Consider the following 6,083-nt stretch of genomic DNA (forward strand, 5'->3'; position numbering starts at 1 on the left):
GCAATCAGAAACGCTATTACTCAATTTACGCAGCAAACGGGAGAATCGCTAAGTGAAGCTTGGGAGCGCTACAAGGAGATGCTTAGGAAGTGTCCTCATCATGGAATTCCTGATTGGATGATCATCACTTTTTTTTACAATGGGTTGGGAGCACAGTCCAGACCAATGCTCGATGCAGCATCAGGCGGAGCATTATGGGCAAAGAGCTATAAGGAAGCTTATGATCTAATTGAACTGATGGCTGCTAATGAATATCAGTATCCACCCCAGAGATATCCATATGGCAAGGTAGCAGGAGTTCTTGAAGTGGATACAACTACGGCTATCACTGCTCAACTAAAGGCGTTGTCAATAAAGATCGATTCTCTGGCTAACTATGGTGTTAGGCAGATAATTAGTGTTTGTGAGCTGTGTGCAGGTTCGCATGCGACGGAACAATGCGCTATATGTAGTGACTCAGCTCAGTTTGTGAGCAACTTTCAGAGATCGCAGCAACCAGTTCCAGACACTTATCATCCTGACAACTGGAATCATCCTAACTTCAGTTGGAGCAACAATCAGAATGCAATGCAACAGCCGTTCCAGCAGTTTGGAAATAAGCTATTCAACCCTCCTGGTTTTCAGCAACAAATTGCACCAAAACAACAACTCCAAATTCAACAACAAAATCATGATGCAGGTCTATCTTCGAATGAAAAATCTGAATTGGAGGAGTTTCGGCTTATGTGCAAAAATTAGGCTATTATATGCCAAAGCCAGGCAATTTCCATCAAGACTCTAGAGAACCAAATAGGGCAAATTGCTAATGCCTTATTGAATCGGCCACCAGGAATGCTTCCTAGTGATACAGAAACAAATCCAGGCAAGAGGGAAGTTGAAGAACAGGTGAACGCCATCACCTTAAGGTCTAGAAAGGTCGCAAGCCCCCAAGTTCAGCAAGATGAAGAGCCTGAAAAGTCTCAAGTTCCAGAATCTGAAGTTTTGGCTGAAGAAGATGTGCAGAAGGAAGTAGAGGTGGAACCAAGGAAGACTACTGTGGAACACACTCCTCCTGAGGGTAATACAGGGGAGAAACAGATCTATCATCCACCTCCTTTTCCTAAGAGGCTGCAGAAGAAAAAGCTGGATAAGCAATTTGCTATATTTCTGGAGGTGTTCAAGAAACTTCATATCAACATAACTTTCGCTGAAGCTCTTGAAAAGATGCCTAGCTATGCGAGGTTTATGAAAGGTATTCTCTCTCGAAAAGTGAATCTCGATGACTTAGAGACCGTTGCTCTCACGGAGGAATGCAGTGCTGTGCTGTAACAGAAGTTGCCTCCGAAGCTTAAAGATCCTGGAAGCTTCACTATTCCTTGCACCATCGGAAACTTGTCGTTCGACAAGTGTTTATGTGATTTAGGAGCTAGCATCAATCTGATGCCTTTATCTATCTTCAAGAAGCTTGGTCTTCCTGATCCGAAACCAACATACATGTCATTGCAACTAGCTGACCGTTCCATCGCTTATCCACGAGGTATAGTGGAGGATGTCTTGGTCAAGGTGGATAAACTCTTCTTCCCTGCTGACTTTGTAATTCTTGATTTCGAGGAAGATAAGAAGGTTCCCATTATCTTGGGAAGACCATTCTTGGCTAAAGGCCGAACTATGATCGATGTGCAAAAAGGAGAGCTTTCGATGAAGGTTTACGATCAAAAGGTCACTTTTAATGTGTTCAAGGCAATAAAGTTACCCACAGAAAAAGAAGAGTGTTTTAAAATAGAGCGGGTCGACTCAGTTTTTGAAGATGAAGGAGGAGTAGAGCAACTGCAGGTTTTGAATGCACCTCCGTGGGAGAAGAAGTTGGATATGCCATTCGATTCTCTTGGGTTAGCAGAGCTAAAAATTTCTCAGGAGCGTTTTGAACCATTTACTCAAGAAGCTCCCACACTTGAGCTCAACCGACAGCCAAATCACTTGAGTTATTCATTCTTAGGTGCACCCCTTGACAAGGGGTTGGGATATATCTTTGATGATGAAGAGGGTAGCCGAACGGATCCTGTAGTGCCTATAGAGGGTTCTTCTCATTAGCAGCAGGTAGTTGATAGGACTGGTGTTGGTGATGAGCAGTACATGCAAGTGACTAGGCGTATGGAGGCCATGCACGACATTCACCATCATTTTGCTGAAGATTTGACACACGCTTTCGGTACTATTTTTCGAGACACTGGTGGCGAGGTTGATTGGCCACCTGATCCCCCACCCGACGAGGGTGAATCTCCCGCTAATTAGGTATGCCTGAAATCCTTATTATTACCTTCAATGAGGACATTGAAAATTTTAAGTTTGGGGGTGATAAAGTAAGGATTAGTAGTGTGTGTCCATATAGATTCATATAGATTCATATTGCATGTTTAGTTGTGGTTCATTCATATTTTTGCATGATTGTTCATTTAGGACATATTTGTTTGTTTTTATGTGATTTCATATAGTTGCATTTGCATACATATTTAGCATGATCCCTTAAGATGAACTATGATATTTGATAAGTTGATGTTGATTTGAGTGTGGTGATGACGAATAGAGGGATGTTTAAGTCCTAATGAATTGATTTGCATGCCAGAAACATATATTTTCACAAAGTCTTATAAGGTTACTTTTGATCTAGATCATGATCATACTTGTTTGTTGTTGAGATTTAATCACTTGGTTATATTTAGAATTTGTGATATTCTCGTAGTGACGTAAAAATAATGATTCTTTTTATCTGGAGAAAAACTTGGATTTCATTGCTAGTTGTTGTAAGGCTAGGTGTCAAATGGCTAGTAGCCGGCTCATATTTTTATGAGTAGTCTAGGGTTGAATGTGATGGAGCGAAACACACTCATTCAGAAATTGTTGAAAAAAAAGGAAAAAAGGAAAAAAAAAGAAAAAAAAGAAAGAAAAAAAGTATGTGTTTATGCACAATTGATCAAGAGTGAGCTCTTTAATACTCGAGTTATTAAGTTCTAGGGGACTTTGTGCCTAGTGACCTAAGGCTTTTATAGTCTGGGATCCGCTAACCTAACGCTCGCTACATGGGTATTATTGTATAAGTCTTTTGGGACCTCATTCATTGCACGATCAAATAAGCATCTTTGCTATGTGTTCAATAATAGTGTGAATCCTTGTATAACTCTAGTAGAAAGGAGGTGTTGTAAGTCATAATGCATTTATTGTCTATTCTGTTTATAAACTTTTGATTGTTTCGATGATTGATAAGTTATGGTTATTGATCTAGTATCAAGAGTATATCTGTTAAGCATCCACACACGCACGTTTCTGGTTTATGAATTAGTTTGTGGGATTTATTCGAACTCTGTTTCAAGTTATTGCATTCTTAGAGGCATTGCTTTATTCATTTGGTTATGGTTATTCTGAGGGGATCGATTGCATTATCATTTAGTTGCATTCACATAGTTGTATTCATGCATTAGGTTTGTTTTGTAGTTTTGAGTCTGTTTATGCTTGAGGACAAGCATCGATTCAAATTTGGGGGTGTGATAAGTGGATTTTATATCCACTTGGAATGCTTTATTACAAGCTTAAATTGGTGTTTTGGACTCAAGTTGTTGGTATTTTGATGTGTTTTTGTGTTATTACATTTCAGGTATCAGTTAAATGAAGAAAAGAGCTTTTAAAGGAAATATGATGAAAAGTGATCAGAATTGGAAGCCAAGGCCATTGTCAAGTTGTAGAGAATCTCAATAGCTTCGCGTGGGCAGTTGAATCGCCTAATTCTGACGAGTAGAACTCAAGTTATGGTCAAGACAAAATTCATCAGAATATTTTTCCAGTCAGTAGCTGAGCGCCTGCTCAGCAGAGCTGAGCGCCCGCTCAGAGAGCTGAGCGCCCGCTCAGAGAGCTGAGCGGCGGCTCAGGGCACGGTTGGTTGCTGATTTCGCTGAAAAAACCTTTTTTGAGTAGAATTTGACGATTTTAAGGGTCCAGGTCCACTAGGGGCGTATATATACTTAAAAAAGGGTTTTCATCATCCGGGAAGATTGGGATACCAAGGAGAAGACCTAGAAGCACAGAACAACTCCGAAAAAGAAGATCTTGTTTTCAACTTGTGATTCTTTGAATTAGTTGTAACTTTGGATGCTCGTTTTCGTTCTTGTTGAACCTAGATCTCGTTTATTCGTACTTTGATTATTATTTAGTTTATTAAGACCTTATTTATACCATGCTTTCATTGGAACCCATGGTGACGATGAGTTCGATTATGGGCTAATCATTGTCATGGGATTCTAGCAGATTTACTTATGGATTTCAATAGTTAATTGTTTCGATATCTTGGTGTGTGGTGATTGATTGATATCCTAGTATTGGTTGTGCTTATTCGTCTTATGTGCGTAGCTAACATATAAGATAGCGTGTTAATCTCTATTGAAGCGACAGTGAATATAGAGGTTTAGAACTTGCCATGCTAGCATAGGTTCTTGTATGTGTATACATGATTCGTAGGTAACTCTAACCGTTTTACTTTCCCTATGTAATCAAGATAGATAACTTGTGCTTAAACCGTTATGTTGTCAAATTCTATAGACATATAGGGTCTCAATATAATTGGTGCCTATTCAGATTCTATCTCTTTTGTGGATGTCTGGTAGAATGGTACTCGTGCAATGAAAGTTGGCGTTTATCAGTTTTGTGTTATCTGATTAGTGTCATCACCATCACATGCTAAGGTTAAGAATGAGAAGGCTATTGAATGAAGTATTTAATAAAGTTAGAATCCCATGTTTGTCATATATATTAATTCAACCTCAATTCTCTTAGTTAATGTTATTTAGTATAATCTCTTAGTTTAATAAAAACCCAATTTGTTATTTGTCTTAGCATTGAGCGATAACCATACATTGTTGCATAGGTGCATAAATTGAACTTAACCTAAACCAGTCTCTGTGGGAACGAATCTGATTTATATCTTATACTACTTGTGAACGCGTATACTTATGTGAATATTAGCGCGTGTTTTCTCCCTAACAAGTTTTTGGCACCGCTGCCGGGGACTCGGTGTTAATTTTTAGTTTATGTGCTTGTCATCAGTGGTTGTTAAAGTTCAGTGACTCGGATTCTTTTACTTTCACGGTTTACTTGTTTGTGTTTCAGGTACTCATTACAATGGGAGATCCAGTAGCACGAACGAGAGCTTTGATGGATTTTTCTCAACCCAAGATCAATGACATTCGATCTAGCATTGTCCGGCCAGCTATCACAACTAATACCTTTGAGATCAAGCCTGACATAATTCAATGGGTGCAGAATTTAATCCAGTTTGGGGGTTCTCCAACGGAACATCCCAATACACACATTAGGGATTTCATAGAGATCTGCGACACCTTCAGGTTCAATGGTGTTTCTGAAGATGCTGTGAAGATGAGACTGTTCCCATTCTCTCTGAGGGACAAGGCTAAGAGCTGGTTACACTCTTTACCAGCTGGTTCGATTACTACTTGGGAGGATCTTGCTCAGAAATTCCTTACTAAATTCTTCCCTATGGCGAAGATAGCTGTAATCAGAAACGCTATTACTCAATTTGCGCAGCAAACGGGAGAATCGCTAAGTGAAGCTTGGGAGCGCTACAAGGAGATGCTTAGGAAGTGTCCTCATCATGGAATTCCTGATTGGATGATCATCACTTTTTTTTACAATGGGTTGGGAGCACAGTCCAGACCCATGCTCGATGCAGCATCAGGCGGAGCATTATGGGCAAAGAGCTATAAGGAAGCTTATGGTCTAATTGAACTGATGGCTGCTAATGAATATCAGTATCCAACCCAGAGATATCCACATGGAAAGGTAGCAGGAGTTCTTGAAGTGGATACAACTACGGCTATCACTGCTCAACTAAAGGCGTTGTCAATGAAGATCGATTCTCTGGCTAACTATGGTGTTAGGCAGATAATTAGTGTTTGTGAGCTGTGTGCAGGTTCGCATGCGATGGAACAATGCGCTATATCTAGTGACTCAGCTCAGTTTGTGAGCAACTTTCAGAGATCGCAGCAATCAGTTCCAGACACTTATCATCCTGACAACTGGAATCATCCTAACTTCAGCTG

General features: G+C 39.9%; 2 non-coding genes across 2 annotated transcripts; both read right to left on the bottom strand.

Annotated features, from left to right (window-relative positions):
- Positions 1-107, bottom strand: LOC141722824 (small nucleolar RNA R71). Its single transcript, XR_012575824.1, has one exon. It is a non-coding gene; the product is annotated as a small nucleolar RNA R71 (small nucleolar RNA).
- Positions 108-5,535: 5,428 nt separating this feature from the next.
- LOC141722835 (small nucleolar RNA R71) lies at positions 5,536-5,642 on the bottom strand. Its single transcript, XR_012575834.1, has one exon. It is a non-coding gene; the product is annotated as a small nucleolar RNA R71 (small nucleolar RNA).
- Between the last annotated feature and the right edge of the window lie 441 nt (positions 5,643-6,083).

This window comes from Apium graveolens, chromosome 4 (assembly GCF_009905375.1).
Source record: "Apium graveolens cultivar Ventura chromosome 4, ASM990537v1, whole genome shotgun sequence".
Classification (NCBI taxonomy): domain Eukaryota; kingdom Viridiplantae; phylum Streptophyta; class Magnoliopsida; order Apiales; family Apiaceae; genus Apium; species Apium graveolens.